This window comes from Procambarus clarkii, chromosome 35 (genome assembly GCF_040958095.1).
Source record: "Procambarus clarkii isolate CNS0578487 chromosome 35, FALCON_Pclarkii_2.0, whole genome shotgun sequence".
NCBI lineage: Eukaryota > Metazoa > Arthropoda > Malacostraca > Decapoda > Cambaridae > Procambarus > Procambarus clarkii.
Window position 1 is genome coordinate 12314411 of NC_091184.1, and position 14560 is coordinate 12328970.

The following is a 14560-nucleotide window of genomic DNA, read 5'->3' on the forward strand; positions in this document are numbered from 1 at the left end:
GTGCCTAAAAGCTCTCCTTGGACCTCGGTTATTCGCAAGATTATGGTTTAGACTGCAATAGTTGCAGAATTGGCAAATAAAAAATACCGATGCCCTATAGTTTTGAAATGGTTAAGACTACCAGATGCAGTTTAATGCTGACAAATGTAAGGTTTGGGGGCTAGGTAAAGAGATAGTGTAGATTGTTAAGAGTATTAAATTTTTTGCAGGTGGTAAATTCTCCCCGAGCTGGCACTGCTCTCCAGCCTGGGATGTTGATTGGTTAGTCTTAACTGCCTCCCAACATGGTAGTGAGGTCCTGAGCTGACATGCAGTGAGGAACGTGGAAAGCTTCCTGAATTGGCACATGGTATGCCTCTTTCAAACCAGCAGCTGGCACAAATGTTCCAGCTAACATCAGAATAGTGGATGAAGCCCACACTAAAATGTAAGTGGTACAGTAAATGGACACCCCCCCCCTCTTTTGACACTGAACAGTTGGGAGGAAGGGGGGGGGGAGAAAGTGTGGCTTATAGTTCTATTGCTACATTGGAATTAGAGGGTAGAAGTTAATTGCTAAAAACCTATTAAATATTAGGGTATGGAAGTCTAGGCTTAGGCTAGTGGGTACCATATCTGCAAGTTTAGTCCTTTCAGGAATGTATTGAATAGAATGGTATGTTGAAATTGTGAAAATTGTAATGTGGGGCATTAGATCTTAAACAGCATAGTTGAGGGTGTTTTATTAATAATTTTAATGAAATATAAATCTTGTTTAGTTAACATTAAATGTTTGTTAAATAAGCTTTAATCTATAAATGTATAACACTGTTAAGGGTAATCATGAGTCAAAGTTAATGGCAGGAAAAGTTTTGTTCTAAGTGATGGTATTTTTCCCTTGAAAGTAAAAAAAATATTCAATGTTTACTTTAGCTTGGTTTTAAATTTATATAGTTTTCCAGAATGTGGTTTGGAAAGTCCAGAAGTCCCTCTGTCAGTTGGAAGTTAATTGCTTAAACAGAATCAGGCGAGTTGTAGTAAAGGTTAATCTGAATAGATTTGCATAAAAGTAAAAAAATAGTAATAAACAATATAGCATTGGCTAAAGATAAATGTAATTGCCATTGAAGTGCAGTTGTGGATAGTTTCTCAAATGACATTTACTGAAACTTGGCAAATTGATGCCATATATTTATATTGCTAAATTAGATCTTTACTACTGCTACTAGAATATGTAGGAAAGGTAAATTCCTTAAAGAAATTTTTCCATCTGAATTTGTAAAGTACTGAATGCTAATTTGAAAAGTAAAGCAAGATTGGCTTTAAATCTGAAATTAATTTGTTGAAATATTTTTCAGGTGAAAGTGATTATGATGCATGGACTGGCTTGGAGTGAGGCTCCTTTACTCTGCAAAAGGAAATCTACAAAAGTGGGTGAGTTTGAATTTGATGTTTTAGCTATATCAATGACCTAATCTTAATTCTCTTATCTAGTCCATTTATAGGTGTGTAACCATGTCCTACTGTTACAACCCACAGGGGATGATGCAGTTTGTACTGATCCTACCCCATTTCATAAAAGGGGACCAGGCAGTCCTGCAGATTTCCCTGGCTTGGCTTTTTCAGAGCTTTGCTCTACTACCCATCTAATAGATGGACTAGATTTGCATAGGTTTAGGGACCCTTAACAATGGTTACATTGTTAATTCTCACAGGGCTTGTTTGCTGAATGGGTGGATGCATCTAAAACTTTAGTGCCTGGCATGCATTGTACAGTGCTTTCAGTAAAGCATATGTACAATGTGTTGATGGCACTAAAGTGGTGGATGTAATGCACCCATTCAGGGAACAAGCTCTGCACTAAAATCGAGGAAGGGATAGGCCTTGCTGAGCCTATCTAAAAGATAGGCTGTTAGGATTTTTTGGGCTTGTTATTAGGCATTGGTGATAATAAAAGTAGTGTCCCTGTTTAATGTTTATTTTTCTTTTACAGGTGATTGTCTCTGGAGTTGTCTTGGCCTTTTGGATCTTCTGTTCATCTAGGAGCATCTGTCCCACAACCTGAAACGTAATAAATATTAGATGTATTATAAATACTATATGTAAAACTTATTAAATAAAACAATTTTAAATGAAACTACTTTATATACCTTATCCTGAAATTATGCTGGAAATTGTTTACTACTATTGATGCAATGTTTAAACATCTGAAATTTTTTTACTTTGAAAATAAATACTTGGTAAAATTTACACCTATTTGTAACTTGTTACATAGGTGCATGCAAAATGCATTGAAAAGATGTAAAAGTGGACTACCTATTCAATTTACATAAACTAACAAATATTGCAAATTAGTCTGAAATATTAAAGTGGAAGAAACTTTAGTCAATATTTTAGTTTTCATATTTGAAAGTAAATTTAAAGCTATGCAACACCTAAGCTTTGTACAAATTATATTAAATTAATTAACTAAAGATCATTGTTAAATTTACAAAACATTAGAAAAGTGACACTGAAGCATCTATACAACATGGTTTTCACAAGTCTTTGGTAACTTAAATTTAATCAAAGCTCTTAAATGATTTGTCTGCCAAACTCTTCAGATATTCTGAAATATTTTACCTAGATTAAAACCATCATTGTTTGAAAGGGCAAAACAGATTACTGTCAATTAGTTTGACCTAACATCTGCAAGGTCCTGAAGGAATGGAATTTTTTTTGTAAAACTTTGTTTGCTAAAAAAAACCCTGCCTAATGAACCTGCTCATTTTTTTTAGAAATGGTAATTGCAACATTACCAAAGGCCATTGTTTTAATAGCCAAAGTACCAAATGAAAGACCAAGAAGCAACAAACAGGTACATGGTAGAAAGGACAAAAGAATGGTTACGAGGACCCTTTCATTTGTTAAAGAAATGACTGGGAAAAATGCTGTCATACCACAAGGGGTCTTAACCCTTGTCATATACATCACTGACATTAATCTAAATATTACCAACCACAAAAATTGCTGATAACATGTTATAAAAAAAAAAATATAATATTGAGGCCTTAATGCAGATCTCTAACTCTACAAATAGTAACAAGACTGGCAATTTCTTAATATAAAACAGAAAAAAATCCAAGACCTTGCACGTGAGCCAGAACAATCCATATCACAACTACCACATTAAAATGAAACAACAATGAAGGTAAGGTAATTACCAAAAGAAGGCACCAAAGTGCAAAATAATCAGAGGGCGCTAAATATCACCAAGAATGCCAATACGAGAACAAAAACGCATAAGGCGAACGATATCAAAGTATCCGATTCACCTAGAATTCTATCGAGGGACAAGTGACTGCGAGGGACGGTCGGAAAGCAAGACACACGCTCGTCCTGGAAGTCAGGACATTCAACAAGGATATGCACAACTGTAAGAGGGACAACGCAATTCGGACAATAAGGAGCAGGGCGGCGCTCCATTAAGTGACCGTGGGTTAAGCGGGTATGACCAACCCAAAGCAGTGTCCCACCGCCGGTTACGGTGGTAGGAGGAAGGCCACGGGACACACTAAGTTTGAGAGTACGCAGCTTGTTACCAACCACAGAGGACCAACAACCCTGCCAACGGGGAAGAATGAATAACAGGATAAAAGTCGGAATAAGGAATACCTTTACGGGAGATGGGACAAGAACGGATAGCTTCCTTAGCGGCAGCATCCGCACGCTCATTGAAACACCAATATGGCTGGGAACCCAGCAAAACTCTACTGATTTAAATTTACTAGAAATAAGAAACAGCCAATGTTGAATCTCAATGACCACCGGATGGACAGGATTAAAGGACCCTAGAGCCATGAGGGCACTACGAGAATCAACTACAACCACAAAGGAGGAATGAGAATGAGAAAGCAAGAGACAAAGAGCATAGAGAATAGCATAAAGTTCTGCCGTAAAGACGCTAGCCTCCGAAGGGAGGCGACACATGTAAGTACGGTCAGGAAAAACAACAGAGTAGCCCACACCATCCGCAGACTTAGACCCATCAGGGAAGATGGAAATAGAGTGGGAGTGCGAAGAAAAGTGCTCAAGGAAGAGGCTTTTCAGAATTGTAGGAGGGGTAAAGGCTTTAGTAATACAAGTCAAGGACGTACAAAACTTGGGAAGGGGGACTCTCCACGGAGGTAATGAAGGAACAATACGAGGAGAAACATTAGAAATATGAACAGAAAGAGAATCCTGTAAGCGAGATAACTGGACAGAAAGTGGGAGACAATGAAGAGGAACAGGAACCACAGGAGAGGAAAAGTCAATGCACGACAGAGGCGAGAGGAAGGATGTTGGAAGGACCGCGCAAGATAGCGAAGACAGTAGCGATCACGGCAGTCCTGAAGAGAGAGAAAGCCAGTGTCAACATACAAACTAAGGGCGGGAGTCGAACGAAAGCCACCAGAGCCGAGACGCAACCCAGTATGGTGCAAAGCATCAAGATGGCGAAGAGTAGAAGGAGAAGCAGAAGAGTATGCAGGGCAACCATAATTGAGTTTAGACAGGACGAGAGAGGAGTGCAAATAGAGGAGCGTGCGCCTATCCGCTCCCCAAGAAGTATGGGACAAAACCTTAAGGAGGTTAAGGGCCTTAGAGCATTCAACTCGGAGGCAAGAGATATGGGCTGACCAAGACAAACGAGTGTCAAAGACTAACCCCAAAAGCTTCGCGGAATCCCTGTACACAATGAGATGACCATAAAGCAACAACAATGAAGTAAAGGTCCTTTCAGTAAGAATCTATCATTCACTGAAAGTTGCTGCAGTTAAAAATAAAAGAAAATACAAGTCCCTAGAAATAAACAAGCAACCTTTTTGACTAAGGAAAAGAAGGTAGTTATTCTACTGTATAAATCTAAGTATTCACTTAGATAACTGTATCCAAGCATAGAGGTTCCCCCCCCCCTTCCCTTTCAGAAAAACATCTACTTTCGAAAAAGTTTAACATTGGCCAACAAAAATGATTCCAGAACTAAATTGCCTAATACCAGGAACAACTGAGAGCCATGACAAACACTGCAACCCTCTCCTACCCCCAAGTCTTATGCTATTTATGATCCAAGGTAATTTGAGATACTATACTGTACTTCCTACAGACGAGTCTAGTGAGAGGGTGATCTCCTGGCGATTAAATTGAAGCACGATACAGGTGTCAACGAACATCAGTCAGCCCACTTGTCAGCACAGTGGATAACTAATGACATCATAATCTGCAGTGTTGTATGCCTCCCTGTGGCCATTTAAATCAATAAAACACAGGGTTGTGGCAATGTTTACAGCATAAGGCAAGGTATAGAGGAATCCTGGAATGCCATGTAATGTGTAGTCCTTGAATGTGCTTTAGGCAACCAAATTGAATAACAACATTTCTGGTGTTCGGCTATATAATCCGAGTTTCTCATTCGGTATAATGTTTTAAACCTAAATAGGAATTCACTTTAAAGGTCAATTTATTTGGAAAGTGCTAACCAGATTCCAAATTACTGAGCTCTGAAAGTACTACAAGGCAAGTTTAACCGAATGAGTGTTTGCCTATCCATACCCCCATGAGGTATGTGACAACACTGAATAAAGAAAGGGTCTTTGAGCATTCACCGTGCAGGTATTTGACATGACCAATATAGCCAAGTGTTAAAGATCATTCTAAGCAGTTCTGCACAATCCATATACTATCAATTAATATAATTGTACAATGGTGCTTGGTGGATGATATTTCCTATTAAAACTCATTGGACAACTGTTTGTATTAGACATTTTAAACCTACAAATGGTAGCCCTAGATATCGCACTACAGTATTAATTACAAGATGAACAATGTAAAATCAATACCACAACAGCAAAGGATGACGGCTTTTCAACAACCGACAAACACACAGGTCTAACACCAGCCATCCCGAGAGAGGACGTCCCAAGCATGTACACCCCACAACTTTACATCACCTTTGCTACCTCACGCGAGCACGCAACAGCATGAGGATGCCATACTCCCAAACCAACTCCATGCACTTTGAGGCTTTAACAACTCAACATTTAAAAAGTTGATTTAAAAAATCAAACACCTGAATTTTTCCCTAATTAAATTTACTAGGGAAATGCACACCAAGCCATGAAACTTACAATGAAGATGAACAAACTACACACAACTGTCACCAAACTTCCACATACCACCCCCCTCTCACTCCTGCCCTCCCTCCTTAGGTGCTCTGATTGGCTGAGCACCTGAGCCACCACCACTCACCTCTTGTTGTGAGAGCCTAAAGCATGTTTGGTTGCACTTTAAAAGTTCCCAGTGTACTCGCCTAATTGTGAGTACCGCCTGCCCGGTTCACCATTTTGTTTTTCAATCTACCTCAATTTACCCCTTTACAGTCAAATATTATGCAAAATTCTGTTTAAGACTTGTCCCTTCTTAACTTAAATAACTGCTTTGGCCATCTGCAATCTTTCTAGGTGGGTAAAAATGACTCTTGAGGCCAGAAAGGACTTATCAGACGGCGATCATAACAATACGGTACACACACAAAATCACAACCTGATATACACCAAGCAGAAAATCCACTGGAGCTGTGAGGCGACGTAAACCCTTGCCCAAGGCACTGGCAGCTGCATACTCTACCACAGTATATTACTGACTTTGTAAAAGTCTTACAACCGGATTTCCCATAAATCACAGCAAGTTTTGAGGCCCCTCCTTGAGTCAACGTCTTACGTAAGACCTACAAGCACTCAGGTGAAGGCTGAAGCAGTTCAACACCATACGCCCCAACTTCAAATACACAGTTGAGAGGCGGGACCAAAACGTGATTTTCTGTGTGTGCCTGAAGTTGGGGCATACGGTCTTGCTTCACCCTTCACTTTACCCTTCACCGGCGTACTTCAGGGGTTTTATTTAATACTTGGACTGGCTTCAGTAGGGCCTCCAGACTTTCTGTGGCTTCACAAGTGTCACGTGAATCCCTGCATAGCAGTGGAACTGCCTTTTCCCTTCACCTTCAATGCCTCTGCACTGGAAGTATACATCTACACCAGCCCAGAAGAGTCATCAGTCCTGCCACCTCTCCATACCCCCAGGGCCTGGCACGGCCTGGTACGACTCAGAGGCAAGCCGGGCGCCACTGCTAACTGGCAGTTTGTCCCCACAAACAAGCAGTTAGCCGCCTTCAACTGACAGTGGTACAGCTCAACACAAAGGCACCGCCAGCCACAACGAGCAGTTTGCTAGTTGACCAGATGTCCACCTCGTGTTGACACTGGATGAGTCATCACCGCCGGACTATATAAAGAGCGCTGCCTCCCTGGAGAGGCAATCTCTCCCTTAGTGCTCTAGGATCACCTTGGTGTCTCTAACCCGTCGTCCACTTCCAGCCAACATCATGTGACTGATGCCATGGTGGTATGGTAGCTGTCTTCAGAACACCAGTATATCTTCATACTTTTATTCATTGCTTATAGTTTATTTTTTGCATTTAAGGTCATACTAACTTGTTCACCTTTGCATTACATGATAGTCAAGTATTGTCATGTGTTATTTTTGTTCATTACTATTTCAGTAAATTGTTTAATTATTTATTTGATAATTTTCATTTGTTTCCACCTGCAACTTACACACTGCAAGGCCAATAGCAGCATTTCTTTCATTTATGTGAGGGAGAGCCATACCATCTTGGTTCAGTATAGCTGTGATACCATAACCCGTCACACAAGATATCCAGTTGTAAGACTTTTACCATCAGTGGTGGTAGAGTATGCAACTGGCAATGCCTTTGTTACAGGTTCGCTTCATCTCACAGCCCCAGTGGATTTTCTCACACATTTGAATACATGAAACAACTTTATTTGATACATTCCAAACCAAAGTACTGTACAGTACAGTAATTATCAAACCATCAAATGTGTGGGATAATCATAGTGCGCTAAATATCACTAACGTCGCCAATACAAGAACAAAAACGCATACGGCGAACAATATCAAAGGTATTGAATTTACCAAGAATTTTATCGAGGGACAATTGACAGTGAGGGATGGTCGGGAAGCAAGACACGTAAGTCCTGGAAGTCAGGACATGTAGAGACAACGGTTTGGACAATAAGAAGCAGGGCAGCGCTCCATTAAGTGCCCGTGAGTTAAACGTGTATGACCAATATACAACCTCGCCAGAGCCGTTTCCCACCACCGGTTACGGTGGTAGGAGGAAGGCCACGGGAACACACTACTCTTAAGAGCACGCAGTTTGTTACCAGTAACAGAAGACCAACAACCCTGACAACGGCAAGAATGGGGAAATGAATAACTGGGTAAAAGTCATAATAAGGAATACCTTTACGGGAGATGGGACAGGTGCGGATAGCTTCCTTAGCGGCAGTGTCCGCACGCTCATTTAAGAACGCACCAATATGGGTGGGAATCCAGCGAAATTCCACTGTCTTAAATCTACTGGAGATAAGAAACAGCCAATGTTGAATTTCAACTACCAAAGGATGGACTGGATTAAAGGATTCTAGAGCCATGAGGGCACTGCAAGTGTCAACTACAAACACAGAGGAGGATTGACAGCGAGAAAAGAGTTGATGAAGAGCATAGAGAATAGCATAAAGTTCTGCCATGAAGATGCTAGTCTCCGGAGGCAGGAGACACAAAGGTGCAGTCAGGAAAAACAACAGAGTAGCCTACACCGTCTGCAGACTTAAGACCCATTGGTGAAGACGGAAATAGAGTGGAAGTGTGAAGAAAAGTGTTCAAGGAAAAGGTGATTTAGAACTGTAGGAGGGGTAAAAGTTTTAGTCATGTGGGTCAAGGCTTACAGAATTTAGGAACGGGGACCCCTCCATAGGGGCAAAGACGGAATGACACGAGGGGAAATATTGGTAACACAAACTGAAAGAGCATTTTGTAAGAGAGACAACCGTACAGAAAGAGATAGGTGGTGAAGGGGAACAGGAACCACAGGATGGGTAAAGGTCAAGGCATGACATAAGCAAGAGTGAGGGTGCTGTAAGGACCGTGCAAGGTGGAGAAGACAGTAGCGATCATGGCGATCCTGTAGAAACAGGACGCCAGTTTCAACATACAGGCTTAGGGTAGGTGTCGAAGGAAAGGTACCAGAGCTGAGCCGTAACCCAGTATGATGCAGTGTGTCCAGATGGTGAAGGGTAGAAGGAGAAGCAGACGAGTAAACAGGGCCATAATCGAGTTTAGACAGAACGAGAGAGGAATGTAAAGAGAGGAGCAGTGTCGATTAGCTCCCCAAGAAGTATGGGACATGACCTAAAGTTAGTTAAGGGCCTTAGAGCATTCAACTCGGACGTAAAAAATATGGGGCGACAAAGACAAACGAGTGTCAAAGATTAGCCCTAAAAGCTTTAGCAGATTCTTTGTACAAAAGGGGATGACCCCTGTTACCTAACAGTAAATAGGTATCTGGGAGTTAGCTGTTACAGGCTGCTTCCTAGGGGGGTGCGTGTGTGGGAGAAAAAAAATTTAGTAGTTAACCACTGAACTGCTCTGTCTCCAAATAACACCCTGGTGCACAAGAAATAAATTCTTTCCAAAAATTTTTTTCTCTTCTTATATTGTTAAAATGCAGAGTCTGATCACGGGGAAACTAAACAAAAAATATTGTATGTGACTTACTTTAGCTGCGATGGAGCTGGGAAGTTGAGCAAATTATGGGCGCTGAGCGTTGGAGCGATGGGGGTCTGTCGGCCCCGCCACCCCGTGCGACGGCAGTTGCTGCGAATAAAATGTTGCGCAATTATTTTGAAGTTTCTCATTCATTTCTTCTTTTTTTTTGCTGTAATATTATTTAAAAGTGTGTAATTTGTGGAATTTATATAATTCAAAGTATAGAACATCGCTATGCTCAAAATTATGGGCCTCATATATGCGACATATTCTACAATCAAACAGTGTTTTTGCTGTTATTACACTATATACACACATTGTATATACCCATCTACGTATGTATTCACCATAACGATCCACTATGTTGGTATGGTGAGCCCAAAAAACATGAGTGAGCTGCCACACCCTGCCAGTCCTCCCTCCCTCCTCCAACACATTACTCGCCAACATTCCTCCTCCCAAAATACTGTTATTGTGTTTATTACACTATTTACACACGTTATGTATAAGTATGTACATGTTTTATTCATGTACATACGTACATACTTGCCATCTCCTCACCTCTCTCTCTTGCCTACTTAATGCTCTTGCTTCCCTCATCTCATCACAATCGACTTTATAATGGTCCAGGACGGATCGAAATGTCGTCGTCTATTCAATTTCCAGTGTGTGGTTTGGTCAACAATGAAATCTTCATGCAAGATCTTATAAAGAAAACCCCTAGAACGAGTTTTGCAGATACGAAAGAGTTTAAGGTGAGTAGGGGATGGTTTGAGAAATTTTGAAAAAAGACGTGGTATTCATAGTGTTGTGAGGCATGGTGAGGGTGCCAGCTCAGACAAAGTAGGGGCTGAAAGATTTGTTCGTGATTTTAAAGATTTTGTAGATACTGTATTGATGGATATATTCCACAACAAGTGTTTAATTGTGAGGAGACATGGCTATTCTGGAAAAAATTGCCGAAGAGGACATACATTACCCAAGAGGAGACGTCACTGCCCGGACACAAGCTAACTTGGGCTAACTTGTGTCAGGATAGGCTAACTCTTGTGCTGTGTGGCGATTTGAAAATTAAACCCTTGCTCGTGTATCATTCCGAAAATCCAAGAGTTTTAAAAATATATAACGTGCAGAAAAACTGTGATGTAGAGTGGTTTGCCCTGCCATCAAAAAATATCTGCAAGAGAAAAGTTTGACACTAAAGGGCCTGCTTCTCGACAATGCTCCTGCTCATCCTCCAGACTTGGAGGATGCATTGTTGGGGCCACTTTTTTTTTTTAGGGATATTCCTGCATGGGCCCTAAGTTTCTGGCTAATGAACCAATGACATGAAGGAGGAGTTTTCAACCTACCTTGTGTTAGGTGTGCAGGGGTCAATAGGCTGAACATAATGTCAGGAGCAAAGGGGGGTTTGCCTCTTCAAACACAATTGTGACCATCTTCATCTCTTCGAACTATCCTAAATGCGCTCTTCACCTGTCTGACCAAATTGGGTGTCCAGACCACCTTTGAATCTGAAATTGTAAAATTAATAGTGATTTCAGAATATTCAGTCCATTTATACTAACAAAATTATATACAGTATACTGTAATTGAAATTTTACAGAATGATAAAGGCAATTTAGTAACTTTGTTAAAATGCACATGGGGGAAATACATGAAAATAGGTTAATATGGTTTGTAAGGTTGATGGGAAATGTTTATTACTTTTATGATTTAAAAGATGTATAGCCCTGATACTCCATCCTGGGTGCATTCCACCAGGTAATGACCACAGCAAAAGTTTTCCACGAGGCTCTATTGTCACACAAACTTTTCACATTTTCAAACTTGATTCATCTTTTTCCCCCTCGTTCCAGGGGTTTTCTTTAAAAGGTCTTCATGCAAATGCCTTGGTTTCTCACAAATGATGGCCTCTGAAATGCTATCACCTGCTAACTCTTTGTTGTGTATCCAAATTAATAAAAACTTTTCAACATCCTCAAGTGTTTGTGTTCTTTGTTTCGGGATTGTTGATATGCCTTTTGCCACTTTAACGCTCATAATGTCCTTTTCTTAGCAAGTATAGTGCATATTGTTGACATAGATTTGTTGTACTGCCTAGCTAGTTCAACAACCTGTGCACCGTTTTGACGTTTATGAATGCTCTCTTGTTTTTCCTCTATGGTCATTCTCACATGTGTTTTCTTGGCTTGAACCTTACCACTGGCTTTCTTGGGACTCATGGCAAGATATATAATAACAAATTTTATGTTCAAATAGCCAAAAATCCCAAAACAAATGTAATGCTTTATAAAGAATTCAGGCGCGATAGTTACTAGGCAGGAGACACTGGTAAACTGAGGTGCGATCACCATGCCACCACGCGCTAGGTCAGCCCATACGCATATCAACAAACTCATTTCCCGAGGCAAAGTTTGTAACCCGATTCAAATTTTTCGAAGAAATTAGGTCGTAACCCGAAAAGTTCATAAATATTCATTCGTAAGCCGAGGTGTCACTATATATAACTAAAAAATTAAACTCAGGATTACTTTCAACCCCCACCCCTTTTGCTCTACTCCATCGCCACCTACCTTCACCCCCCTCTATGATGTACTCTTCCATAGACACCTACCTTTGCCCCCCTCCTCCCCTCTACTCCTCCATCATCACCTACCTTCACACCCCCTCCCTTCTCCTCCTCCATCGTCACCTTCCTTTCACCCTCCTCTATGATGTACTCTTCCATAGACACCTACGTTCACTGCATATAATGCTCCCCTCTACTCCTCCATCGTCACCTACTTTCACCCCCCCCCCTCCGCTCTACTCCTCCAGGGTCGCAGACAATTTCACGAGCGTGAGAACTACGAGTTCTCTAACTACTCTCACACTCCTACTCTCTCACCAGTGAGGGGGAGGGAAGGAGGGAGGAAATGAAGGAAGAAAGGTGGGGGAGAGAGAATAGGCAGGGGGAGGAGGGCCTAGATACATTTCTTCCATATAGATAGGTAGACTGAGGGAGAGCTGCTTGCCAAGAGCCCTATCAGACAGGTTCCTATTCCTCAACCCTCCCTAATATGCCACATCCTGGTCAGGACAACTTGCTCGATTGTTATTCTTGGTGTGACTCGAGAACTGACTCGAGGCGGGGCATGGGCATGGATTATCTCCCTGGGGCACGCACCTCCCTGCCCCAGCTCTCTCTCTCTCTCACATAATCTATCAAGGGTCTAACATGAGGTCATTGTGCCTACCAGAAGTGTATATGTCCAAGGCTGGCCACCTGTCTGGACCATTCAAATGTATAAACACGTAATTAGTCTATTAAAATTATATATAATGCTACAATTATAAATTAATTTGTTCGTGGTCATTCGTTTATCAGTATTTTAATATGAGGTATATATACGCATGTATGTATACGTTGACGTACACATATATGATTATGTGTATAGAATGATTATGATTATGTGTAATCATATATGATTATATCTAATGGAATGCATTAGTAAGTGATGTGGTGGAGGCTGACTCCATACACAGGTTCAAGTGTAGATATGATAGAGCCCAATAGGCTCAGAAACCTGTACACCTGTTGATTGACGGTTGAGAGGTGGAACTAAAGAGCCAGAGCTCAACCCCAGCAAGCACAATTAGGCGAGTATATGAACGAATGCACATGTACACTTTCAAATGAATTAAGATACCTTGAGATACACAATGACTTAGTTTAAATAGTTTAAACACATTATGGTACTGATTTTGACATGCTGATGTCTGGAAGGGAGAGGGGGTGTGGGGGGTTATTGTCTGAGGTGGAGGACCAGAGGAGGGGGTCAGTGGAAGGATGGTGGCTGGAGGGATGCCATTGTTCTAATGGTTATGAAAACAATTATTGATGGCAGGAATTCAGTGGGTGTGTACTTCACCCGCACCATCACCATACTGTGCCCTGCTACAACCCCCCCCCCCTCCACCCATGCTGTGCGGGCGTATTACACATTATGGGATAACCGACTGTCTGTCCATTCCTGTCTGCTCGTTATGCTGCCCTTCCTTTTGAAAATTTCTGCTTTATCGACTTCCTTCAAGACCACACGTTAGCCTCTTATCACGCCCTCTTACCACTCTCGGAGCCGGCTCTTCTATACAATAGTTACCACTCAGTCCCCAAGGTGAAAAGTGTCCGGGCATATGACTTGTTACGTGTACTTATTTGCGATTCGTTTGGGCTGTCACGTGTGGTGATTAGTGTTGGGTAAGGCTAGGCCAGGTCAGGTCAGACTAGGCCAGGTCAGACTAGGCTAGGTAAGGCTAGGCCAGGTCAGGTCTGGTCAGGTCTGGCTAGGCCAGGTCAGGCCAGGCCAGGCTAGGCAGGGTGAGAGAAGTAAAGCGGCAGGTACTTACGTTTCCGAGAAAGTAGCGGCGGTAGTATATTGTTGATTTAGATTCGACGACATCCTGAAGCTAGTAGGTGGCGGCCTCATCGCTCTCGAACTTCTTGTTGTTGTAGGGGATACGAGGCACACCCAATATCCCCCTTACATTGATCACCTCGCACACTAATATTTTTACTCTTTCGGACACCAGATTTGTCTGTTTCGTATATGTATAATTGTTCAATATTAAAACCACAATAGAATGCTCTAAGTACTTTCGTATATTAATACATCTTCAGAAGGAATGGTTCGCTCTGAAGATGTATTAATATAAGAAAGTACTAAAGGAAATTCCTGTTTCAATTCTTCCTCCGTGGTCTGACACTCTTATTATATTGTATATACTGAATTATATATACTATGCTTATATAATATATACTGAAATATTGTTACATTTAACGTATGAAACAAAGTATATATCTGTATTTTTAATAAAATATAAAACATTAATATTTATCAACGTATCTCTGTGAATTACATAATTTATCAGTATTGTACAGCCTGTG

The 14560-nt window shown here is 41.2% G+C and overlaps 1 long non-coding RNA gene across 2 annotated transcripts; it reads right to left on the reverse strand.

Moving 5' to 3' along the window:
• Positions 1 to 1941: 1941 nt before the first annotated feature.
• LOC138371360 (uncharacterized) lies at positions 1942 to 14353 on the reverse strand. 2 transcript variants are annotated; one of them, XR_011230413.1, is made up of 4 exons: positions 14023 to 14353; positions 10983 to 11144; positions 9640 to 9738; positions 1942 to 2040 (listed from the first exon to the last, which is right to left on the reverse strand). It is a non-coding gene; the product is annotated as an uncharacterized lncRNA (long non-coding RNA). The 2 variants fall into 2 exon arrangements; XR_011230414.1 differs by lacking the exon at positions 9640 to 9738 and having other exon boundaries at positions 14023 to 14344.
• Positions 14354 to 14560: the final 207 nt, after the last annotated feature.